This window comes from Bos indicus x Bos taurus, chromosome 19, assembly GCF_003369695.1.
Source record: "Bos indicus x Bos taurus breed Angus x Brahman F1 hybrid chromosome 19, Bos_hybrid_MaternalHap_v2.0, whole genome shotgun sequence".
In the NCBI taxonomy this organism is placed as follows: Eukaryota; Metazoa; Chordata; class Mammalia; order Artiodactyla; family Bovidae; genus Bos; species Bos indicus x Bos taurus.
In genome coordinates this window covers 31175233-31202682 of record NC_040094.1, presented here as the reverse complement: position 1 = coordinate 31202682, position 27450 = coordinate 31175233, and the positions used below count along the sequence as shown (strand labels likewise).

The window sequence follows — 27450 nt, the reverse complement described above, 5'->3', positions numbered from 1 at the left end:
TATTATCCTGCCTTCACCGCCTGTCCTGCTTATCTTTGCATATCATGCTAATGTCATGTGTACTGGCCTGAAAACAATGATAATATCTTGAGTGTCTCTACATACTGTTACATGTTTTTTCTTTTTCCCAGGAGATCTGCTTCCCAAAGTGCCTACACAGTAAAATTCTACTCATCCTTCATGTTTCAACTCGAGCACCACCTCCTCTGTGAAACCTACCCTAATCCTTCCAGCAGATACAATTTTTCTGCCCTTTCATTTTTTCCTAACCATGTCCTGTAGCCGGTTCCACTGCTGCAAGCAGAAAGGTCTTTTTCTAAAGAGCAATTCTAGTCAAGTTTCCCTTCTCCCAATCAGTACCAACCATTTCTGTGGACAGCAAATTCTATGTGTCTATTATCATATCTTGGTGATGTTATATTTCCTCTTTTGATAAACACTGATGTTTGGAACAGTTCTCGCTCACAGGATCCACAGTCTCATGATTTTCAGATTCTGATCATGTCCTGCCCTGACCTTTGTCTTTCCCAAACTGAAGGACATGCTTGTCTCCACATGGCAATCCCCAATCTCCATTCCATCAATTATTTTCATGTTCTTCCTTCTTGATTGGTGTTAATCAGAGCCACATAGAGCTGCTTAGCTGGCAATGAATAATAGTTGTGAAAAAAAGGGGACGCAGTTTTAGTAAATAACTAGTTACCATGTTAGGTAGCAAAGCAAATGTGAAAAAAAAAAGTTGTAAAAAAATTTCATTAGATGAACAAAGTACATTTGAACTCTACTTTTGACTGCTCTGAGTCTTAGGGCTCCATTCACTTCTATTACGAGAAGGCCTAGGACTTCCCTGGTCCAGTGGTTAAGAATCTGCCTGCCAATGCACACGACATGAGTTTGATCCCTTGTCCTGCAAGATCCCATATGCCTCAGAGTAACTAAGCCCATGTGCCACTCCCGAAGCCCACTCCTCCTAGAGCCTATGCTCCGAAACAAGAGAAGCCACCGCAATGGTAAGCCCGCAACCACAACCAACAAGTAGCCCCCACTTGCCTAAACTAGAGAAAGCCTGTAGGCAGTAATGAAGACCCAGTGCAGTCAAAAATAAAGAAAGAAAATTGTTTGTAAAAAAATAATTATTTTGGTACAGGGAGTTTTAACCCTGAGTTCATGCAAGTTCCATGCTTGTTTATATTGACTTTCTACATGCTTCCTTTTGGTGTTGTTGTTTTTTTTTTTCCAGCCATGCCATGCAGCTTGCAGGAATCTTAGTTCCCCCCACCAGGGATTGAACCTGGGCCCTCGGCAGTGAGAGCATGGAGTCCTAATCACTGGACCGCCTGGGAATTCCTATGATTCTACAGGCTTCCTTTTCACCTGCCTCAAAGCTACTGATTTGAAATTTTTCATTTGAATAATAACTACTTTTTTTTTTAAACTTCATTCCATTACTTCTTTCCCATCAGTCATCAGACTAGCAGACAATTGAAGCTGACTAACAGTCAGAACACTGCTGAGACCTTTGGAAAGCCCTGGATCTTTGTAAACAAAGCAGCTGCCTTTACATAAAGACCTTCGAATCCCCCTAGGATGCTTAACTAGGGACTCAGCCCAGGGAGGCAGAGTAGCTGGCATTTACAGTCTCCTTCCAAAGTGTTGCCCAATAAAATCCACACCAGAAATAGCTTGCATTGTTACCATGGAGGTGGGTGACAAAAGCCCGACTCCAAGGACTCTGTGCCAACCAAGCACAGACAACAATGCCAAATAATTCTGTACTGGTGTATTTACTCCAAAACGAGGAATTTGAGAGGTGTTAACCTGTGAGGCTATAGGTCTAAGCCACAAGCTGATAAATAGTGTCCTTCTGAGCCAATCGGAGCTACAACTTGAACAAAATAATGTAGAGAGATGATTAGCTTAGGGACAGTTCTTTTAAAATTTTTTTTAATTAGTTTATTTATTTATTTTGGCTGTGCTGGGTCTTTGTTGCTGCACTTGGGCTTTTCTCTAGTTTCGGCGAGTGGGGGCCTCCCGTCTAGCTGTGGTAGGAGGGCTTCTCATTGCCGCGGCGTCTCTTGTTGCAGGAGCACGGGCTCTAGGGGATGTGGCCTCAGAATTTGCAGCCCATGGGCTTACTTGCTCCACAGCATGTGGGATCTTCCCAGACTGAGGATCAAACCTGTGTTCCCTGCATTGGCCTGTGGATTCCTACCCACTGGACCACCAGGGAAGTCCCTTAGGCATGGATCCGCTGATGATCCACGATGGAGACATGTTGGGGAGGATCTGTGGCAGTTCAGTTGCTCAGTCGTGTCCGACTCTTTGCGACCCCGTGGACTGCAGCAAGCCAGGCTTCCCTGTCCTGCACCGTCTCCCGGAGCCTGCTCAAACTCAAGTCCATTGAGTTGGTGATGTCATCCAACCATCTCATCCTCTGCCGCTGCCTTCTCCTCCTGCCCTATGGGGTGGTACTGCTGGCAAAATTATCACAGCCAGCCAAGGTTTTATACATCTTTGCAAAGCATAAACAACACAGACATGTGTGGCTGACAGTGGGCTTTTTCTGTGGCATAAAATTTAACCAAAGGCTCCCAAGCCACACGTGGCCCTCAGCTCCTCTGGGAGCATGGTACAGAGCCCCTTTCTTCTTAACGTCTCAGTCCCCATGCGATCGGTGCACCTAATCCTCACCCCTGGCACCAGGGAAGCCAGATGGGTAGGAGGAGCCAGAAAACGATGGCCAAGTGTCCCGATTTCAGTTCTGTTATTTATTTCTATGTTTGCTCAACTCTTTTCATCACTGTGAAGAATGAGATAATTATGTGGTTTGGAAATGAGCACTCTTGATACAAACATGAAATATATATTCTATTTTACTACTTAGGATCTTGAGCGTTAAAATATACAGATTGGGTACAGTGCTAAATATAGGCCCCAAAGGAACTATTTCTTTAAAAAGAGAAAAAAGAAGAAAGCTTGATCAGATGTTGCTGAGTACCAACAGAATAAAAGGAATAAAACTTCATTCACCATTTCAGATCAACAGTGAGGGGGCCCCCACTGGGCTCATAGAATATGTGAAAAGATGAGATTTCCCTCGTGGCCCAGTGGTTAAGACTCCAGGCTCCCAATTCAGGTGGCCAGGGTTCAATCCCTGGTCAGGGAACTGGATCCCACATGCTACAACTAAGAGAATGCATGCCACAACTGATTTAAAAAAAAATGAAAGAAAAGAAAAGATCTCACGTGCTGCAACTAAGACCTGGAGCAGCTAAATAAATAAATAAAAATTTTAAAAATGAATATGTGAAAATAAATTACATACATATTTAATTAACTGGCTGTATTGTTGTTGTTGTTGTTGTTGTTGTTTTTAACTCAAAGGGTGGTAAGTGTCATTAACTAACCAAGAATTGTCAAGAACTTGCCTTTGGGAGACCTGCTTTAACAACAGAAAAAATATTTATAGTTGGCATATCCCTGATGGTGCATGGTTATTGTTAAGTTCCTAAGAATCATGTAGGTTCTCTTAAGGAGCTATGATATCCCTTTCCTTGTTTATATAAACAAATAACAAATTCTTTTTTATTCTCATGAACAGGGCAAAGCTAAGCTTCAGCCAAGCTCCTGTCCAGACCTTCACAAATGTCAAAGCAACGGGGCCCAATTAAATGCAGTTTCATCATCTCAATGCGTGGATGAAAGAGGGGCTGGTTAATTCAACTAGAAAACACTTCTTACAGTGCTACTATAAGCACTATGTGCTAAACCACTGCATACTAAACAACTATACTCTACTAAATCACTCTGTTCTGCAAACAACATAGAATTTGACATCTTGTTAAAGATCACCGATTAGCTCTGCTAGTCTGAAAACAATCTTGCTTACTCTCAGAACTTAGCTCTGAGTTTTGGTTTTACACAATTCCATGTATCTCTCTTTCTACGTCAAGTCAGTTTGTGAAGAAGGGGCGGAGTGGGTGATGGGGGCCAAGCCCCCCAAGCTCCAGGCTAGATGCAGCATGGAGCATCCTCTGCTGCTACCCAATACGGCTCTCAAGGAAAGGAGTCCACTTCCCCTTGGGGCACAGCTCTCTCTTCTCTGAATCCCCTTCCATCTTGGCCGATGGGCTCTGGACCACTCCTCTGGGTACCTACACCACTTTTATTTCCTTTACCACTTGCTTCTCCTTTAGAATCTGATTGGGTTTGAATTCTAGATACAGTTTACTTTCTTTTTGACCTCAAGGCAGTTTAACTTAAGATTTCCGAGCTATTGTTTTTTCATCTATGAAGTGGACATAATCACATCTAGTTTATAAAGTTGTGAGCATTATGATGACAATGTGTGGGGCATATGTCGTCTAGGTTCTAGCACCTGTTAGGTTCTCCAGCAGAGGTACCATTGCACACACGTTCCCTAAAGTTACCACGTGACCTGCCTGGTTGGAAATCTGAAGGCCTGTCCTCAGCCATTTACTATTTTTTTTCCACAAAGATTTTTTCATGTGGACCATTTTCAAAATCTTTATTGAGTTTGCTACAATATTGCTTCTGTTTTATGTTTTGAGTTTTTGGCCTCATGGCATATAGGATCTTAGCTCCTCAACCAAGGTTCAAACCCACATTCCTGCATCAGAAGGTGAAGTCTACCTCCCTATCAGGGAAGACCGGTCTCTCTGCTGACCATCCTGACTTTTCTCAACCATCCTGGTTCTTCTCCCTTTCTGACTGCTCTTGCTTTATCAGCTACGCTATTTCTTTCTGCTTTCCTCTTGCCAACATTGATATCCCTCCAGGCTCAGTCCTCACTCCCGTGCTTCTTTTCCATGTTTTCCCCCTAAAAGATGACACACAACTCTTCATTCCAGCCCTGACCTCTGCCCTCAGTTAAGTCCTACTTTCCTGCTCTCCTTGTGACAATCTACACACTGAAGATGTATCACCACCATCCTAAACTCAGTGTGTTCACACACAGGAACTTGATGGTTATAATATGATTTAAGTTGCAGCTTCACCTTTCAACCATGCAATGCAGGTGCCTATAAGCTCCATAAAACGGAAAGATTCCACTGCTTCTCGGAGAATAACTCATTACCTCAACTGATCTATATCACCTAAGTATTCAGGAGAAGACCATCAGTTTATTGATTACCCCATGAGTATATTATTGAATACCAATGAGTATATCAATTTGTTACATAAAATTATATATATATCATGTGAGTATTCATGAATAGGTCATCATCAGTATACTGAGTAGATCACTGAGGCTCAAATAAACATTTCTACTCTTCTTTTAAACATTTTTGGCTGTACCATGCAGCATGTGGGATCTAACCTTGACCAGGACGGAACCCACAACCCGCACCCCCCTGCAGTGGAAGTTGAGAATCTTAACCACTGGACCACCTGGAAAGTCCCAAACATTTCTACTCATTATATCAAGTAATAAACTCTTATGGGCATAAGTGATAATTATTTCATCCTAACAAAAATATTATTCTAGACTACAAAAGACAAGCACAGAATGGTGTATTATTTGGGGAAATTATTTTCAGTTTTCTCTATCTCCAGAAATACTGATTTATTAGATTACCTTGGAGGATTCCATCTCAGGATGGATCAACAGTTTACGAATCTAGAATTTCCAGTACTCTCAGAGAGACTCATAATTTCAAAGTAAAATTAATGTTTCAAGCAATCATCTAGCTTTGAATCTCTGAGAGCTCATTTTAAATGGTTCTTTGGATCTTAAAATGATTTCAGAGAGGTAAAACTTCTTAGATATTTCTGAATATAGAAAATCCTTCATAGAAAACTAGCAAACCAAATCCAGCAACATATAAAAAGGATTATATACACAATGACCAAGTGGGATTTACCCCAGAAATGCAAGGTTTGTGTAACATCTGAAAATCAATTAATGTAATATGGCACATTATATTAAAGAAAAAAGACCAAGAACCCACACGATCATCTAACAGATACAGAAAAAAAGCATTTGAAAATATCCCACACCTTAAGATACAAAACACTTCCCAAACTAGGAATCAAAGGGAACATGCTCACCTGATAAAGAACATTTTTTAAAAACTCACAGGAACATTATACTTAAGGATAAAAGACTGAATGCTTGCCCCCTCAGATCAGAAATAAGATATAATATACACTCATAACATACATTGTACTGGAGATTCTACCCATGACAACTACACAAGACAAAGAAATAAAAGGCACCCAGATTGAAGATAAAGAAACCAAACTATTTCCGTATGACATGATCTTGTATAAAAGAATCCACTAAAAAGATTAAATGAATTCAGCAAAAATGCAGGATATAAGATCAACATACAAAAATCAGCTGTGTTTCAATACACTAGCAACTTTGACCCTTGGGCAAGTTGCTTAACATTTCTGAGCCACTGTTTCCTCAAATAATCTGAAAATAAAATGTTAAAAATCAATTTAGTTTATAATAACATCAAAAATAATAAATTTAACAAAGAAATGTACAAAGTTTACCCTGAAAACTATAAATACTGTAGAAAGAAATTAAAGAAGACTTAGATAAGTAGAGAGACATCCTAAGTTTAGGGACTGGAAGACTTAATGTTGTTAAAATGGCCACATTTCCCAAATTGATTACAGCTTCAATGTACCTCCTATCAAAATTCCAGCTAACTTTTATTTTTTTTAAATGAAAACCTTTCTTTAAAATACATGTGAATATGCAAGTAAGCCAGAATAGCTAACCCAATCCTGAATGAATTAAAAAAGAAAAAGTTCAAGGACTTAGACTTCCCAGTTTCAAAACATATTATAGAGAAGCAAATGAGACAGTGTGATACTAGGAAAGAGTTGAGAAATAAATCTTTACATTTATGGCCAACTGATTTTGAACAAGATGTCAAGAAAATTATATAAGGGGAAAATAGACTCTTTAATAATAAATGGTGCTGATACCTCTGGATATCCACATTCCATTCAGAAGAATGAGGTTGGCTCAGAAACCTGAATAAGAAAGCTACAACTATAAAACTCTTAGAAGAAAATACAGGAGTAAATCTTAATGAGCTTGCACTAGGCAAAGGCTTCTAAGATACAGAACCAAGAGCATAAGCAACAAAAGAAAAAAGATAAAATACATTTCAGCATGTTTAGAAACTTTTGCACTTCAAAAGATAGCCTCAGAAAAGTTAAAAGGCAACACACAGCATGGGAGAAGATACTGCAAATCCTACATCTGATAAGGGGCTTGTATCCAGTTCATAAAACCCCTTTCAACTCAGAAATAAAATGACAAATAGCCCAATTAAAAACTAGACAAAGGATTTAAAGATTTATTTCCAAATAAGATTTCTTTCCAAATAAGATATACAAATAGCTAATAAGCATATGAAGAGATGCTCAATGTCACAAGCCACTGGGAAAATGCAAACTGAAGCTGAAATGAGACACTACCCACCAGGACACAATGATCAAAAGGACAGATTAACAGCAAATATTAAAGAAGATGTGGAGAAATCAGAAATCTCACTCACTGCTGGGGATACAGCCACCTTGAATAGCAGTTGAACTGTTCCTAAAAATGTCAACGACAGAGCTCTGTAGGACCCAGCAATTCCAATCTCATTCATCTACATTTGGCAACTGAAAGCTGTATGCGTGTTCAGTTGCTCAGTTGTGTTCGACTCTTAGCAATCCCTTGGACTGTAGCCCTCCAGGCTCCTCTGTCCACGAGATTCTCCAGGCAAGTATACTGGAGCGCGTTGCCATGCCCTCCTCCAGGGGGTCTTTTCAACCCAGAGATGGAACCCCTGTCTCCTTCATCTCCTGCATTGGCAGGCAGATTCTTTACCACTGCGCCACCTGGGAAGCCCAATTGAAAGCATGTTTGGACAAAAAGCTGTTCACAAATGTTCATAACAGCATTATTCATACAAGCCCCAAAGTTGAAACAACCCAAATGTTCCTCAACTAACAGATCAATAAAGAGTGGTGTATTCATACAATGGAAGATTCTTGGGATTGAACTCGGAACACATTATGTGAAGGGAAAGAAGCCATTCGCAAGAGACTTTGTATTGCTTGAATCCATTCATAGGAAAGTCCAGAATGGACAAATCTATATAAAGACAGAAACCCTAGGACTGGAAGGAGGGGAAGCTGGAGGAAATGGAGAAAGAGATTGCTAATGGGGACCGGGTTTCTTTGGGGAGTAAAGGAATTGTTCTAAAGTTGACCGTGGTGACAATAGCTCAACTCTGAATATATTAACCACTGAATTATCCACTTTCAATCAGAGAACCACATGATATATAAACTGTATCTTGATAAAACTGTTTTTAAAAAATGCTGGAGACCTTATTTACCCATCACATCAAATCTGCAGAGTCAAAACCAGCATCTGTTGCCAAAAAGATGTGATAGAAGATGCTGAGAGGATGATTTCTTTTCTATTATGGGGGGGGGGGGCGGGTGTAAAATTGAAGTCTGGGACACTGATTGGTGGTACTATGGCCAGAAATGCTAAAATCCTGCCCCATCCCATCTACCCTTCAATTCCATATGAGTGGGGTTCGAGATGGGTACATGGCGAAAAGGCACTGCTTTATTAAGTAGGCTTATGCCAGAAGTGGCGCTAATGGTAAAGAATCCGCCTGCCAATGCAGGGGACGAAAGAGATGTGGGTTCAATCCCTGGGTCGGGAAGATCCCCTGGAGAAGGAAATGGCAACCACTCTGGTATTCTTGCCTAGAGAATCCCGTGGACAGAGGAACCTGGCAGGCTACATTCCATGGGGTTGCAAGACTTGGACACAACTTAGCAACTAAATCACCAGTAAGCAGAGCTGAGACTAATCACAGAGCCCAGTGATTCTTCTACTGTGGTTCTCAGACCAGTAGCGCCAGCATCACAGGGGAATTTGGTAGACATGTAAATTCTCAGGTCCATCAAGTCTTAAGGGATGAGAAACTCTAGTATGAAGCCCAGTCATACAGGGTTTAACAAGCCCTCCAGGGAATTCTGATACAGCTCAAGTCTGAGAACCACTGCTTTAGCCTAAAGTCGAGGGGACCCAGATCTCAGGATCTCACAAACCCTGGCCAGATTTCGGCTACAGGAGGACAAAGAAAATGAAAGCAATGCTCTCGCTTTTATGCGTGAATGTATCAACCATTTCTCATGCCCCCACCCTGCTTTTTCTCATCGTCATTTCTGCTCTGGTCGTGACGATGCAGCTGGCTGGCCACACACAGGTGTATCTGGAGAGCCTCTCACTGCAGCTGCACCTGGCACCTCTTCCTTTGTGCCCCGGGGCTTTTTGAGCTGTTGTGGGAGCCTGCTCAGCCATTCCAGCCCATGTGCAAATCTGGAGTGAGGCGATTTAACCACCTCTGAATTTGGGATCGGGAGATAAATGCACCCTGGTTCGGCATCGCAGGCAGGCAATTTCAGGGTCCTTTCCCACGTTCTCAGCAGGACTGAGTTCCCATTATCCACAGTTATCACCAGCTCATTAACCACTGGATTAGCTTCCTCGCCTTCCTGTTTATTCTCTCAATCCTCCACCCGTTGGGATCATGTCCCCAGATGAACCACCCCATGTAAACCCTGGTTTCAGACTCTGCTTTCTGGAGGGGCCCAGGCTAAGTCACCGAGCCTCGTGAACACTGGATGAAAATGCCCAGCAGTTGGAACAATTGTATCAGTTCCCTGCCTCCTAAAGAGGACCCAGGAAATTGATTTGGAGGCTGAGCCCGGCTCGAGACAAGGAGGGGAGGGCTCCTCTCTCCCTCTTGCAGATGCTACGTCAGGATGACGCATGGTTTTCAGTTACTATCCTAAATAAATTATTAATTTGGCTCCAAGCTAGAATCACAGACAAGCTACAGGAGGGAAAAGAGGAATTTGAATGAGTCGAGAGTTCCAGCCGTGTGAGTCTAGGCACGGTTTCGTAACCAGGCGTCAAGTCAGCTCCTGTGTTCTCTCCTCTGCCGCTCACAGTTGTGGGTGGGGGCACTTCGTTCTCCCGGGTCTGTTAAGCAAGAGGCTTCCACAGGAGGCCCCAAGGTTCTCACCCAGCCCCAGCTGTCCCTGGTTCTGTTCCCAGAGAGATGTGGAAGGTGCAGAGCTTGAAAAATACATCGGGAGTGGGGCAAGGAGTCCTCAAAACCAGCATCAGAGGGGGGCTTGCTCTGCAAGGTGAGCTTTCCAGAAGCACGACCTTCCTGTGGCATTCACAGCTAAGATTTGTGGCCCACTCCTGCATGGAACAGCCCTTCTATAAATGTTTCTGCCAGGAATGTGTCTCTTCTCATGAGGAAAAAAAAAAATTAACAGGGCTGTATGGTGGGGATGGTGGGGTTGATGGTGACCTCCAGGAGGACTTAGGCCAGGGGGCTCTTTCTGGGACTGCTGCTGCTGGGGTCTCCATCCCCAAGGTGAGCTGCTGCCAACCCACGCCTCCACGGGAGATCCTCCAACACTAGCAGGTACTGTCTGGCTCTTACTAAGCAATCCTGTCTGGATTGGGACTCAAGAAAACAACACAAGATACGTGAAAAATCACTCGTTCTGTATGTACCCAGTCGTGCAAATAGGCAAGGGGAGTCCCAGGTACAGTTCATCCTGATCCAAGACTGAACAGCAAGTAACAGCAGGACCAGACCTCCCAATGCCCAGCCCCGTGTGGTTGCCAGGACATTGCCCTGTCAGTCACCATGCACGCATTCACCCCCAAATCTGAACCTCACCTAAACGCCTTCTAGGGCTCTTACCTCTGTCATTCAGAACATGATTTTTAAAAATGGAAAACACTGTGGATTCTCTGGCTTTCAAAAAAAATTAACAAAATTCCTACCAGAATCCAGGTCCATCTTAGACTCTAGGAGGTGGGGGATTGGTTGTTTCTTTTGGGGGGCAACCCCATAACCTGTACTCACTAGTACAGAGATGTTACTCTTCTGCTGATGGGGAATGAGGTTTTGAAAAATCATCTGTGTCTTTGGAACGTTCCAGTCCTCTGCCTTCATCATCAGAGATCATATCCTGGACACCGATGGTTGACTGAGTCCTTCCTCCCTGAATCCCCAGCACCCCGGCTGGGCCTGGCCGTTCGATGGACTGAGAGCTGCCCAGGCCTTGAGCACTTGCCTTCTTCTTCCACTCTTTCCCCCCAGATCTCAGCATTCTCGTGATGGATGGCTCACCCTCCCCTCACAGGCTGCCCCTCCCTGAGGATTTTGGCTCTTCAGTGATTTAATATTTTATGGCTTAAGGCTGCAGCTCTGTGGATCCAGCTTTTCCGGAAGACACCTTGGGCTCTCTGGGCCCTGGGGTGGCTGCAGGAACTCTGGGGTGGGGGTGGGGGGTCTGGAGTTGGCAAGGAAAGAACAAAGCAGGAAGGGAGTCCCCACTCCAGCAGTGATTTCAGTGGGGAGCTCATTCAAGAGGCTGGATGACAATTAGCCAGAGAGACAGGATGGTCTGGTGATGCATGCTGGCCTCTTGGAGGCTCTGGGCAGGATGGGAGAGGGCAGAGCCAGCTGGTTGCAGGAGTCCCCAGCCTCCATCCTTCCCCTACGGCTCAGGTTGGTTCAGGACTCCCAGAGCTCTTCTCTATAGCAGGGCCAGGCAGCTAGGGGAGGTGGCAGAGCCCGTCGGGGTGGTACTCACTGCCTGCCCTCCAGAAACACTGGTGGAACATGGGCTGTGAGGGGGTGGGAGCAGGGAAACCATGGAAGTCACCTCACCCACCCCTATGGATTGAGGGCCAGCCAGGCTGATAAAACACAGTCCATTGGTTTGTCCTCATGCATGAACCCTTGGTAACCTGCCTCCAGGGCCCAAGACTCTGACTTCCTGATGGGTAGTTTGGGGCTCAGCACCCTGCTGCCCTCAAATCTATTTCCGTTTATTCTAGACTCAGTAGTGACTGCTATGTACTTAGTCACTCAGTCATGTCTGACTCTTTGTGACCCTATGGACTGTAGCCCGCCAGGCTCCTCTGTCCTTGGGGATTCTCCAGGCAAGAATACTGGAGTGGGTTGCCATGCCCTCCTTCAGCAAATCTTCCCAACCCAGGGATCGAACCCAGGTCTCCTGCATTGCAGGCAGATTCTTTACCATCTGAGCCACCAGACTCATTAATACCACCCCCAGAGGATGCAGCGAATTCTTTTTGGGAGAAACCCGTGTAAGCAACAGCTCCGTCACTAGTCTTCCTCGTGATGGTCTGTTGTTAATGAGATTGCCAAGAGCATCCTATGAGCAAAAGCACTGGGACCACAAAATTGGGGAGAGTAAGACCTTGACTGTTAGTGGGGCACAGACTCCGGAGCCAGGAGGTTCAGGTTAAAAGTGCAGCACCATCTTAACATTAAGGTTACTTAAGCTCTCTGTGCCTCGGTTTTCTCATTTGTCAAATGGGCCTCACAGGAGTATCTTCTTTATAGGGTTGTTTTGAGGATTCCAAGAGTCAAGACATATGCAGCCGCCACCACCACCACCACCACCATCATCAATCACCATTATTGTTTGTTGTTGCAATAATACCATAGAATTCTGGGGTCATGGACCCTGAGACAAAACCAGCCCTTGGTCCCCAAAAGACCTCCCCATCCCTGTTGCCTGTATCTGAGCGCATCTCAGCAACCTGACCATCACCACTCTCCTCCAGGACGTGGGGCAGATCGACTGCCGCCATTCACCAAGTCTTATCCACAGGTGAGACTTCAGAGGAGTCTCAGGGCAGCATCCCGCCTGGCTGAGAGGCACGCTGGACCAGCCCCGCTTACCAGCAGTGTTCCAGGGGCCCCAGCCTTTATAACACCAGCGCCTTTCTCTTTTTTCATTTTTATCCCCATGAGGACTAGTTGGGACTAGTCCTGGATATGCAGGACTACTGCATATCCAGTAGTCTAGTGATGTGCCGCCAAAGAATTCCATGAGCCCAGCCTTGTTAGGGGACCTTCTTGTAACTGGGGTGTCATCTCTTAGCAATGGACATGATCTTGGAGGCTATCTGCGCTGGATGGTCTGTAAAGATGATCACCAACAATCCCTCCCTTTCCTTTACCTGCACTGTTGACTCCATCAAGATGGAGCATCAGCTTTCCCTCCCCCTGAACCTGGGCTGGCCTCATAACATGGTTGGGGCAACACGGTGAAGCAGAAGCAACACTCTGCTGGGTCTGATCTGGGCTTTCAGTGGCTTGGAAGCTTCACTTTAGCCTTTTCTGGGCTCTTTAGCCACTCTGTAAGGGTTTCTCTGGTGGTTCAGACAGCAAAGAATCCACCTGCAATGCAGGAGACCAGGGTTCAATCCCTGGGTCAAGAAGATCCCCTGGAGAAGGAAATAGCAACCCACTCCAGTATTCTTGCCTCGAGAATCCCATGGACAGAGGGGCCTGGGGCCACGAAGAGTTGGACACAACTGAGTGACTAACACTTTCATTTTCAAGGAAACTTAAACAGGCCTAAATTTGAATGGTGGGATCACAGGAAAGACAAGCTCAGCCCCTAACCACCCTGCCAGCCGATGCAACCACAGGGGTGAGCGCGGGCAAAAGCCATCCAGCAACCTCAGTACCGCAAAAAACAATAACGTGCTGTTGTTTTAATTCACTACGTCATGGGATTGCCTGTCACCCAGCAATAGATAACAGATACACTTCACAAATCCCCAAGCCACTGCTCATTCCCAATCCATCTGTGCTCAAGCTTATATCCTCATGCTTATGGAATCAACGAGAATTCACATGCTCTCAAGGTTTAAAATGGTAAAGGGAGCTACGTACAGGCAGGCAAAACCCAGGTACCCAGTTACATTACTTAATTAGCTTGACACAATTAGAGTAGCAATTAGCTTCTAGCAGGGTGTGCCTTTGTCTCTCTCTAGAGCCTTCTTTACTAGCAACTCTGGAACTTTCCTGACTTTTCTGGCAAGTCCTGTCTTACTTCTACCCAAGCTCCAGCTTGAATATCTTTCTCTGCTTCCTGAACCCACAAAGGCCTTTGAACCCGGGTCCCAGGTCCACATCCCCAAGCCAGAACTTCTCCCTCTCCATGGCCATCAAATACCAAGAGGGAAAACGTCCTCCTTGGACCTCCCCCAACTTCCACCCGCACCCTTAATCCCTACACTCTCCTGAAATACAGGGGAGAAGAGGGCTGGGAAGGAATCCTGGCAGAAAGTCTTTCTGGCTGTGGCAGCTGTTAGACTTTTTTATCTTATTGCAGGGTGAGCAGAATGTAACTAGATCATACTCTGTAAACATTGAGAGGACTGCTAATTTTCAGTTATCCCCCAAAACTTTTTTAAAATTATTATAGACACAAAGGAAACATAATTTATGTAGAAAAAAATAGAAACCACAGACCACCCCCCCCCACAAAAGGGGGTGAATCGCTCATAATCCTATTGAAATAACTCCAGTAAACATTTGGAGATGATTATTCTAGATCTTTTCACTCACATTGAAATAATTATAGTGACAACAATTTGATCATGGTGTGTGTACTAATTCCTAATTTGCTCATTTCATTCAGTATATTATGAACAGACGTTCGTGTCAACACATACACATGTCAACGTGTTTAATGGGATGGGGGGCGTAACTTGGTGCCTCATTATTTTCTACTGTCTGGAGGGGACCATGCACATCTGGGGGTTGGTTTGTTTTAGTGAATCCCTTATTGTTGGGTATCTATATTGCCCCTATTTAAAAAAATATTTTAGGAGACATCACTGGCAGTCCGGTGGTTAAGAGTCTGCCCTTCTACTGCAATGGGCACAAGTTTGATCCTTGGTTGAGGAACTAAGATTCTGCATGGTGTGGCCAAAAAAAATAAAGAAAAAAAATATTTTTAACAGTATTGTAAGTAATACACATCGATGTTTTTACTTTTATGTACATCATTCAATTAATTCACTAATCCCTGTCATTACAGTTTTAGGTTATTCCCAGTTTTTCAATCATTTAATCAGCTCACCATCTCTTCATGTATCTCTTTGCAGTTTCCGTACTAGTTTGTAAGGGAACAAGACTGGCACTGTCTGTTAAAATTCAAAGTCACCTTGAACCTCAATTCACAGAACAGCCAATTAAAACACAGGGTCTAGATTGCTTTTCCACTAGTGGTTGCTTCCTGGCTCATCACACTGGGGCCAGAGGCCCAAAGAATTATGGAGCTGGGAGGAGGAGAGCGCTGGTGACACCCCAATACCTGCAGAGCATCCCCCGCAGCTCAGACGGTAAAGAATCTGCCTGCAATGCATGAGACCCAGGTTCAATCCCTGGGTCAGGAAGATCCCCTGGAGAAGGGAAGGGCTAGCCACTCTAGTATTCTTGCCTGGAGAATTCCGTGGACAGGGGAGCCTGGTGGGCTACAGTCCATGGGGTCACAAATAGTTGGACACGACTGAGCAACTAACACTTTAACTTTTCACATCTTGAACAGCAGAAGGACGCCACTCCACTGACTGGTCTGTGTGCAGCTGCCAGGGACCATGTAGCTGTGTCGTCTCCCCCCCTCCCCACCCCCCACTGCTAACCCTGTTACCCACATCAGATGCTGAGTCCAAAAGCATCTATCTCTCCTACATCATTCCTACCTGCACCTGGATGCCAGGTCTCGATTACCTCTTCTTCGGTCAATGCAGGGGTCCCCAATGGACACCTCTCTTCCAAAAGAGGTGGCCCAATGGCTCTCCATCAGTTCTCTTCCAAGGCTGCCCAAAACTCAGACCTTGCTACCTGCTGCTCAATCCATGGTCATGAGTAAAAGCACTTTCCGTCGTGGCTACTGCTGGATGCACCAGTGAATAAACACTGAACCAGCAATTTCTCTGAGCTCTCCAGGAGCTCGGGGAACAGCAGTGGTGCAGCAGTGATGGCTCCTTGTCCTCCAGGAGCCCATTTATAAGACAGACGGGCAGAGCAGCAGCAGGACGGCAGTGGGACACAGCTGTCCCAGAGCCCAGGTAGGAAAGTCACAAGAAGGTGTTCAGTGGCACCTCCCTGTCCCCAGCCAAGCAGAGCCAGCCTGGAACCCAGAACCCATGGGCTGATTCACAAAGGAAATCGGAGAGTCTGTGGGGAAAACGAAGGAGTCCTCCCCTCCCTGTGTCTAGATGGAGAAGCCGGGTGTCCCAGGAAGAACGCTGGCTCCCTGTCGCTGATAATGTCTCACCCACCACACCACATCTCCAGGCCCCTGTTCTCTGTGCCGCTGTGACAGACACATCTCAGAAGTGCCAGGCTCACACGTGAGCATGGCAGGTGTCTGCTTCCCTTACTGCCTTGGGGTTTTGCCCAATCACATGTGGGTGCGACCCAGAAGAGCCAGGAATGAATGCAGCAGGTACTAGTAACAGCTGGTCAAAGTCCCCTTCCACCTCCCATGGGAGCTGTCATGGGGCAAGTGCCAAGGGTCCCCAGGGGGCAGGAGTCCAGCTGTCTGTAGGACAACCTGCTCATCTCCACATTCTGTTCCCACTCATCACTCATCCCCCGGCACACATGCTAAGCCACTTTAGTTGTGTCTGACTCTTTGCATTCCATGGCTCCTCTGTCCATGGAATTTTTCCAGGCAGGAACACTGGTTTGGGTTGCCACGGCCTGCTCCAGGCAATCTTCCTGACCCAGGAATTAAACCTGCATCTCCTGCACTGGGAGGTGGGCTCTTTACCACTAGCGTCACATGGGAAGCCCCATCTGCCTGGACCCCCTCCCAAATAAATGACCTGAAGCCCATCTCTGGCCTCAGATACTGCTTTGGGTAAAACCTAAACTAGTCTGAGTGTGAGTGAAAGTAGCTCAGTGGTGTCTGACTCTTTGCAAACCCATGGACTATATAGTCTATGAAATTCTGCAAGCCAGAATACTGGAGTGGGTGGCCTTTCCCTTCTCCAGGGGATCTTCCCAACCCAGGGATCGAATCCAGGTCTCCTGCATTGCAGACAGATTCTTTACTAGCTGAGCCACAAGGGAAGCCCAAGAATACTGGAGTGGGTAGCCTATCCCTTCTCCAGTGAATCTTCCTGATCCAGGAATCGAACCAGGGTTTCCTGGATTGCAGGTGGAGTCTTCACCAACTGAGTTATGAGAGAAAAACCTATGCTAAGATGTGCTCTAATCCTCTGTGTGATTTGGGGTCCTTGGTAAGCTCTGGGGCTCAGCCTCAGATGAAGGAGCCATGGAGGAAAGAGAAGATGACTCCAAGTGGGTTTAAGTCTGACTCATCCTTTCTGACTCCACACACCTCCCGCCTTGCCGTACACAGGCTCCGGCTCCCTTGAACTTGAGGAATCCTAGCGTGCTCGTACCACCTCTGCGCTCTTGCCCTGGAGGAAGTTTGCAGACGCTGGAGCAGCTCCCACACGGGTCTGTTTAATGACTTTCTGGAAGAAATCAGAGGTGACACGAGCACTGCAGAGTATCACAGTGTGCCAGCTCCGAATCCCTGCGCCCTGGGCGACAGGAGGAGGACAGGACAGATGGCACCTGTCAGGCCTTTAATTGCAGGATGGTCCTGGGAGACGGTCAGGGAAAGGCTTGCTCTTGGCCGGGCTCCTGTCTCACCCCCCAGCAGAACAGAAGGTGGAGGGGCTTCTCCCCTCCCCCATCTCATTGGCCCCTGCGAGTCCTGAGTGTGGGATGTGGAGAAACTTTGTCACGGGGTCAAGGTGAGCGTGGACATCCCAGGGTGGCATCTGTAAGACATGCCTCGTGAGCCCTGGGGGTTCACTGTCTCCTCTCCCCCTCCCCTCCAATGACTTCCTTTGCTGCTCCTAAAGGTCCCAATATACTCTTCGGCAGGCTCCCCAGGTGTCACCGTGGTAAAGAATCCACCTGCCAATGCAGGAGATGCAAGACTCAGGTTTGGTCCCTGGGTCAGGAAGATCCTCTGGAGAAAGAAACGGCAACCCACTCCAGTATTCTTGCCTGGGACAGAGGAGTGTGGCGGGTTAGTCCATGGGATTGCAAAAGGGACACAACTCAGCGACTGAGCACGCATGCACTCTCTGCCTCAAGCCCACATTCAGGCTGTTTAGGTAAAATAAGTATGTAAGGACCACAGCCTTAAAACAGAGAAAGTCATGGAGCTAGCTATCACTGCAGAGCATCCACAGGTTTACAGGGTACCATCGACAGGCTCATTTAGACCTCCAAGTGGGTCCCAATGCTGGGTTGTAAACTATCTCAACTCTCATTTTAGAAATGAGGCAAAGGAAGCTCAGACAGGTTCCCTGACATACTCAAAGTCACCCAGCTAATGAGGAGTAGATAGAAAGGAGCCAAGTCTGCCCCTCTTTCCTCTGTGTTCACTGGAACCTTAGGTACCTGATAACTTTTGCAGAAAATCCCATTTTCTCTGGTCCTGTGCATTGAGATTCTCTGCCTCAAGAACATTTCTACAGAGCTGGCTTGGGGAAACGAGGGAAAAAGGAACCATGAACTTGGTACCTTTGGCGCTTCATCCATCACCCCTCATCATCAGCCCCACAGCACCAGGACCCCCACTCCGCTGCCCACATGCCCTCACCATCAAGCATCAGAAGGAGCATTTCCACACCTCTTCTCATCTGTTCACTTGCTCACCTAACACCTGTCTGTCAGAGTCCCTCTGAGGTCAGCACTTTGCTATGGAGTAGAGTCCCCAGGGAGCAGCAAGTGTCCAGATACCTGTTGCCTGCCTCCAGGATGGGTGTTCGGGCACATGAGGACCAGCCTGCAGGGTCAGCAGAGGATAGGACTCAGTGATGGAGGAGAGAGCCCTGCACTCGAACTGCATCACCTGGTTACAAGACTATCACTGTTTCTGAGAAGCACGGACCACACTCTCCCTGCAGCCAGAGGGCAGATGTTGAAGAGGCCGCTGTCAGTGCCCACGGAAGGTTTACAGATCCGCTGGCAAGTCCTGCCTGGGCCAGGATTCCATCAGCACCGGCTCAGAGCACAAGAGCCTAGTGGTGGGCTTTCAGGAAGCTTCTGAGGGGCCCCTGGCAGGGCACACAGCACCACGCAGCCCTCCCCTCCCTGCCCTCGGACAGACCTAAAGGGAGAGCCAGTTCTGGCCAGGACTCCAGCTCAGCTCCAGTATCACAGCCAGTTTGTCCTGGGGACAGAGGGGGACGGCTGTGTGGTAGCCAAGGGGACACTGCTCCCCATGTAGCTGAGTTCCAGGACACGGCCACCCTGTGAGTCTGCTGCAGACAATGGCTTGCAGGCCCTGGAAAATGGTTCTCCCATGCTCTCAATGAGCTGTTTTTACTCACAACACTTCTACCACCAAGTATGTGGGTTTCCACCACCATGCTCTCTGTTTACCAACTGGGTGTCATCAATGCCCACCTGGAGCCCATGTCAGATCCCATGGGTAAAGGGCTGCCCCCACTGCAGATGCCAATGCCCCCTGCCCCGACTCCTAACCACTGGCTGTAATGACCCCTTCTCAGCTCAATAATTTGCCGGAACAGCTCACAGAACTCAGAAACATGTTTCAGTTACTGTCACCAGTTTATTATAAAGATGTAATTCAAGAACAGTCTTATAGGAGACATGTACAGGTCAAGGGGGCGGGGGGTGGGGCTTCCCTGGTGGCTCAGCTGGTAAAGAATCCGCCTGCAATGCGGGAGACCTGAGTTCAATCCCTGGGTTGGGAAGATCCCCTGGAGAAGGGAAAAGCTACCCATTCCAGTATTCTGGCCTGGAGAATTTCATGGACTGTATAGCCCATGGGGTCACAAAGAGTCAGACACGACTGAGCAACTTTCACTTTCACAGGTCAAGGGGAGTGAAGGCAGAGATACAGGGAGCTTCCTGTCTGCTCTGGGCACACACCCTTACACCGTATCTCAGTGTGTGATACTGTATATCACACATCAACCCAGAAACTCTGGGTTTTGGGGGGTTTCATCACATTGGAACGATGGATAAAATCATCAGCTCATTGGCGACTGAACTCAGTCAGTCATCAGCCCTTCTCCCTTCTCTGGAGGTCAGGGCTGGTGATGTGAGGGTAGCAAAAGTTCCAAGCTTCAAATCGTGGTTTGGGCTTCCTGTGGACCAGTCCACATGCTAAGTTATCTATGGTCCCACCAAGTCTCTCTTTATTAAAATAAAAGCTGTTCCTGGGCTTCCCTGGCGGCTCAGTGGTAAAGAATCTGCCTGCCTATGCATGGGACAACTAAGCCCATGTGCCACAACTATTGAGCCTGTGCTCTAGAGCCCAGGAACCTCAACTACTGAACCCACACACCCGAGGGCTCCACAGCAAGAGAAACCACTGGGACGAGAAGCCCACGTCCCACAACCAGAGAGTAGCCCCTGCTCACCGCAACTAGAGAAAAACTTGCATAGCTGTGAGGATCCAGCACAGTCAAAAGTGTTCCTATCACGCCTTGCCCTTAGGAAATTACAAGTTTTAGGAGCCCCGTCTCAGGAACTAAGGACAAACCAAATACGTATCTCTTTATCAGGCCACTCTCTTCAACCCTTTGGATATCATGGGTCCCCTCTCTGTGTGGACCGGGGAACCCCTCCATCCTCCAATCCTGAGCATCATGGCATGGGGCACAAATATTCCCTATAATGCAAGTCCCAGTCCAGAAGCAATACCAGGAGGGAGCAGTGACTGATGGGGTCCCATCACATAAGAAGCAAGCTACCCACGGGCAGTCGCTGCACACTCAGCTCCCTCTGAAGTTCACCTGAAGGTTCCTGCTCTCACCATCTCATTACACAGACGGCTTCTGGGCGCCATGCTGACCACACCGGTGGCCACCACCGCTGGGGAAGCAACACCACCAAAACACTCCTGCAGGCTCTGGACTTGCAGAGCCATGATTTTTCTAAAGCAACAAAAATGCCTTAACCACCAATCCTATACTGTCACAAAGCCCTGCATGGCACCCTTTATTGGCTTTGGTTGACAGCACTCTCAATCTGGAGGAGGGGGCTCCCAGAGGAATTTCATAGCGGCTGATCTACAGGAAAGGGGAAAACAGGAAAGGCAACAGAAAGCAAATGCAAGACAAACAGGAGCAAGGGAGGCGGGCCTGGGCTCATCCCCTTCCATCAAACCTGGCCCTCGTCCACCCAGCATCATGGGAGGTGGGAGTTGGAGCTGGGTCTAGTTTCCAAATGACAAGGAACAAAAGAGCCCTTATAAAACTTTCTGGGGTCCACGGATCCACGCCAAGCTGCGGTCACAGTGCATGTTTATTCCTGAGTGCCCAGATAAAGAATTCATCATTTTACCCAGAGGGATGGACAAAAAGCAAGTTGTTCCCAGTCTCTGGTGCCCAGAGTGGTGGAGAGCCGGTGGAAAACCAGAGAAAGCCCACAGATAACTCATCTAGCTGGTGGAAGGTAAGCACGTTACTGTCTTTTCATTTTTCCCCAACCAATGAAACGGGTAACGTTTTAATGAGGATGCTCAATTGAAAGGGGGGGGCGGGGACTGCGGTATTTGGATAATTGAATCCATAACTCCTGTGGCTGTGAGTGTATACAACTAATCAAGGAGAGTGTGTGCATGCACGGGGCGAGGGAAGGAGGTGAGTGAGATGGATGTGAACACAGGAAGACAGGAAGTGACTGAGGTCGGCTGGCAGCATGCGTGTCTGTGAATGAAAGAGACACAGAGTGTGAGAAGCAGCTACTGAAGGCTTACATTTGTGTGCAGAGTTTGGAGGGTCAGAGGGAGGAGGCAGAGAGATGAACCATGAGACTGGAGGTTTGTGTGTGTGAGAAACAGCTGAATGGAGAGAAAGACAGAAATAAAGAAGTGACCAAAATCTGTGTGTGTGTGTGTGTGAGAGAGAGAGAGAGAGAGAGTGAACTGTATATATATAAGCTATGTAAGGAAAACAGAGATACTGGAAGAGAAGAAATTTTTTAAAAGCTTGTACATGAAGGAGAAGGCAGGCAAGTCCATTGTATCTAAGTGTGACTTTATGTATGGCTGTGTGCTTCAGTCCATGCATTGGATTTAATGCATGCCATCTTTTCTATTTCAAGTGTATATTGTTTATTTTTACTTAAAAAGTAATACAGTCATTAGAAACAGGAATATATATAGAAAATTAAAGGGAGGAAAAACATCACCCACAGACCTACCTCTCCAGAACAAAAGAAGCAATCTTTGCATTTCTTTCTCAAGTGCAATTGTAAATCATATTTAATTGGGCTTCTGAATTCAGTGGCAAAATTAACCGGAAATAACTTACATTAAGCGTTTTGCAAAGGGCCCAACTGAGAGTAAGAGTGCAGTAAATGCTGGGCTTAGTTTATGTGGCCTGTTTTGGCCTGTGCTTTGCTAAGGAGAAAATTTTCTTAAAGGAATTTATGATATTCCATGACAGAGCCAACCAAATCAAGAAGGGTCATAATAGGGACTTCCCTGGTGGACCAGTGGTCAAAACTTCACCTCCCAATGCAGGGGTTTTGGGTTCGGTCCCTGGTCGGGGAGCTAAGATCCCAGATGCCTTGTGGCCAAAAAACCAAAATATAAAACCAAAATATAAAAAGATGGAATATTGTAAAAAAATTCACTAAGACTTTAAGAACGGTCCACGTTAAAAAAAAAAAAATCTTAAAAAAAAAGAAGTATAATACCAAATTAAGAAATCCCTGCCTTTGAAGCTTCATCCAGATGCCACGGGGACAAGGTGACAGCCCAATGTCTCACACCCCTATGAGTGGCTCTTTGGGCTCGGGTGAGGGGTCTGCACAGGGGCTGCCGCCCTGGACCTCTAGAAGGAGGCTTGCCATCCTCATCATGAAGACTGCCTGCCTGTGTGCCCAATTTCAGGATCTCTCGGTTGGCTAGAACTTCAGGTCTATTATTTCCCAAGACCATGCACATCCAAGAATGACTTCATATTGTCTCCAGACACGCAAAATGTTTTGTCTGGGTATAAAGTTCCTGGCTCACAAACTCAGAACAAAGAGACGCTTCTCCTTTGTCTTCTAGCCTTTGATATCAGACAGAAGGCAAAGGCCAGCCTGAGTTTTATTACTTTGAATATACAATCATTTTAACACTATCTTAAATAACAATGCTTCCTAAATTTTTAAACCTTGTCTGTATAGTCCAGTCACCTAGAAAGGTACTCTGGCAAGGGTCTTTCCCTCTGTGTTTGCCTGAAATGAGGACTAGTCTTTGAAGAAGGACCCCAAGGAAGCTCCCTGGTGGCTCAGGTGGTAAAGAATCTGCCTGCAATGCAGGAGACATGGGTTTGATTCCTGGGTCTGGAAGATCCCCTGGAGAGCAGAATGATTACCTACTCCAGTTTTCTTGTCTGGAGAATCTCATGGACAGAGGAGCCTGGTGGTCTGTCTACAGCCCATGGGGTTCCCAAAGCATCGGATACAACTGAATGACTAACACTTTCACTTTTTCCAAGGAAGCTTAGGGAGAGTGATCCATCTGTTATCTTTGATTCTTATGCCTCTAAAACTGTCGTGAAATTTCTTTATGAGCAGTTCAAAATTGTAGCCACTTTTCTGTCTTCTTTATCTATAATCTCTCTCATTCTCTTTCGCTCATCTCTAGCACTGCCTTCAGAATATTTGGAAAAATTCTCCATCTGCCATTCTCGTTACCATAGATTTTTCTGGATGTCAGTTTTACTTGCTCCCGTATGTCTCTAGCACAGGTGGAACCGCCAAGAGCTTTTCATCTGCTTTAGGAACCACATGCCCTCTTTCCAGGGCACTTCCCCATCATTCTGGAGGCTCAGAGGGGTGTTTCCTCCTTCCCCAGGCCCCTGAACAGCAACCACATGATTGGTCTGACCAGTCAGAGAGCCCCCGTCCTCCTAAATTGGTTTAGATACAGGCCAAACCCAAGACAAGTCAACCAGGATTTTAGGCAGAATCTGCTTAAAATTTGCTGAAGATATAAGGAAAAGTCTCACTTTCCTCTGAGACATGAAACTGTAAAGATGATGCAACTTGGGAGTTTCTGGGGTCACATTCCCCTGATATGGCAATCGCTTGCCTGGGAATGAAGTCAAGAAAGTTGGAGGGGAGAGAGAGGAGAAAACTGAGAAATGAAAACATCATTCCAGCACCTTAATCCAAGTGTGTCTGACACATTACACACAATGAGCCAATACAGTCCTATTTTAGGTTGTTTTTTCTACCCCTACAACCACTGAGAATCCAGACCAGGATGGCTGATTCTGCTGGGCTGCAGTGGGATTTTTCTCCTGCACCCACTGACAAGATTTTGAAGACTTCCTTAATGAAAACTACAAAAAAAGAATGGTAACAACCAGCATATGGGTTCCTGAGGCTCTTCCTAATTCCACCCCTAATTAAAACTTTTTCTTCGTGTGGACATCACAGCTTCCAAGATGCGTTGTTTCACTGAAATGAACGGAGCAGAACCCCATGGTCCATCCCCTCACCACCTCTTCCATGTGCTCAGCCTTCCTTTTGTCTGTGGAAAAACTTTAACCAAAGGATAAGTTTAATAAGAGAAGTGAGAAAATGCAGACACGAAAGAAAACAGAATAACAAGATTAAACAATAATAGTTTAGTCATTAAGCAAAGTCAGGGACCTTTAGTTCCTCCTCCAGGGCTATAGACAATATTCTGAGCCATATCCTGTGAGCTGTCTTACTGATATTGAAAACCCTACTAGGTGGGAGAAGTTAACTACATGATGATCAGACTGTAGCCATGACATAAGCTGACACAATTCCAAGAACTGGCCTCAAGGAAATGGGGACAAATTGACCCTGGAACTGAAGATTAACCATATTTAAAACAATCAAGATGACGCTGGTCTGTCCACTGATGACCAATTTCAAGATAACTGTCAGAGCTAACTGCTGTTTCTGCATGTAGCCACCTCCCTCAGCCTATAAAAGCTCTTGCCCACTTGTTGTATGTATGTGGCTGAGAGTTGACCCCTGGACAGGCATACATCCCCACCCCCATATTCCTCCCCCTGCCCCAGTTGCTGGAATCCAAAATAAAGCAAGCTTTCTTTCCCACCAACCTGGCCTCTTTGTTGGCTTTTGAGTGCCAAGCAGCCGGATCCCATTTTCGGTTGCACCGTCACCCATCTCTTTGCCTCCTTTCCTGTTTTCTGGAATCCGCACAGAAGAATCCAGAAGGGAAAGGCAAAAACTTGTCACTTGGAAAAAAGATGGGTGTCCAGCTTGTCTGATAACTATGATTTCTCAATAATGGGCAGCCACTGAAATAACAGTGAGTGCTAATCCTACATACATTCCTTCTGCCCACTTGATGCCAATGTACATTTTTAATCCCCTTTCAACAACTTTGTAATTAGTGGACATTCTTTCCAGAGTCTAATGGCAGGTTGACTCACAGTCTTTGCCTTCAGCCGTCCATGCTTGGTTATACTTCCTCGTATCTTCACAGGTCTCCTGATGGAACGTTGGAAGCGGCTGCACCAGGGGCCATTAGCCAGACAGCACTGAAAGCCGCAAGTCCTGCAATCTGTTCTTAATTCCTTCTTTGAAGACAGTCAACAGTGATTTTTAAAGCACATGTGGACAAGAATAACCTAGAGGACCATGAGAGGCAAAAGTACTGAGCGATGTCCCAGCCCTCCGTTGAATCCAAGACGAGAGCACTGTTTTATATACTGTTGTGACTGTCATCATCACCGTTATTATGAGCAGCAATATCACATTTCAGCATCGGGACTTTACGTTCACTGCTCTCCCCTCCAGGAACCCTGGGGACCACATGGACTCAGGCGCACTCCCTTCAGCTCTTTATTGAAAATGTCACCTCCTTCAGGATGATGATGGAATGAGACTCCCTCTCCATCACCCCTTCCTCTGCTCCACATTATTCAGCCCCATCAGATGTTATCTCTCCCTGACTTACTGCATGCAGACCCCAGAGATACTGTGGACTCAGCTCCGGATCACCTCAATAAAGCAAATATTTCAATACAGTGAGTCACACGAATCTTTCGGTTTCCCAGTGCATATAAAAATAGTGTGCTTAGTTGCTTCATTGCTCAGTCTTGTCTGACTCTTTGTGACACCACAGACTGTAGCCCACGAGGCTTCTCTGTCCATGGAATTCTCCAGGCAGGAATATTGGAGTGGGTTGCTATGCCCTCCTCCAGGGGATCTTCCCAACCCAGGGATCAAACCCAGATCTTCTGCATTGCAGGTGGATTCTTTACCATCTGAGCCACCAGGGAATCCCATATAAAAGTTACATTTACACTATTCTGCAGTCTATAAGGTGTGCAAGAGAAGGCAATGGCACCCCACTCCAGTACTCTTGCCTGGAAACTCCCATGGATGGAGGAGCCTGGTAAGCTGCAGTCCATGGTGTCGAGAAGAGTCGGACACGACTGAGGGACTTCACTTTCACTTTTGACTTTCATGCATTGGAGAAGGAAATGGCAACCCACTCCAGCATTCTTGCCTGGAGAATCCCAGGGACGGGGGAGCCTGCTGGGCTGCCATCTATGGGGTCACACAGAGTCGGACACGACTGAAGTGACTTAGCAGCAGCATGAGGTGTGCAATAGCATTATATCTTAAAAAACAAAGTACGTACGTTAATTTAAAAATATTTTATTGCTAAAAATGCTAAACATCATCAAAGCCTTCAGCGAGTCGATCTTTTTGCAATAGCAGCATCAAAAATCACCAATCACAGATCACTCCGATGCCTACACTAATAAGGAAAAGGGAAATTTGAGAGAATTACCAAAATGTGACACAGAGACACTAAGTGGCATCGATGGATCGACTTGAAGCAGGGTTGCCAAAACCTTCAATTTGTTTAAAAAAAAATGCAGAATCTGCAAAGCATAGTAAAGCAAGGTATGTATGTATTTAAGTAGCATCTGTCTTTGTCCTCTAGCATATAAACTCCATAAGAAGGAAAGTGAAAGTGTTAGTCACTCAGTCATGTCTGACCCTTTGGCACTCCATGGACTGTAGCCCACCAGGCTCCTCTGTCCATGGAATTCTCAAGGCAAAAATACTGGAGTGGGTAGCCATTCCCTTCTCCAGGGGATTGTCCCGACCCAGGGATCGAACCGGGTCTCCTGCATTGCAGGCAGTCTCTTTACCATCTGATCCACCAAGAAACACTGTTTTATGACATAATTCTTGTTTAATTTTTGTTAAATTACTCTTGTCAATTGTTTTTTACTTTATAACACACACACAATTTACTTATTGTTACCTAGGTACCAGGTACTGTTCTAGCACTTGGCATGTATTAACTTAATCCTCAAGAAAACCCTCTAAGACGGGTGTCACAATCACTGCCATTTTCAGATGGAGAAACCGAGGCACAGAAAGATTCACGAAACCGCCTGTGGTTATGGGACCAGAAAATGTCAGAACAGGGATTCAAACCCTTACATACCTAGTTTCGGAACTGTGGTCTGAATCACCTCACAGCAGTCCTCTGGGG

The 27450-nt window shown here is 46.2% G+C and overlaps 1 protein-coding gene and 1 long non-coding RNA gene across 5 annotated transcripts in view; one reads left to right on the top strand and one right to left on the bottom strand.

Moving 5' to 3' along the window:
• The window catches only part of SHISA6 (shisa family member 6), a 260549-nt gene that overhangs the window by 155414 nt on the left and 77685 nt on the right, over positions 1-27450 (bottom strand). The window lies entirely within an intron of this gene.
• Positions 20902-25960, top strand: LOC113877553. The gene is made up of 2 exons (XR_003506761.1): positions 20902-21383; positions 25417-25960. It is a non-coding gene; the product is annotated as an uncharacterized LOC113877553 (long non-coding RNA).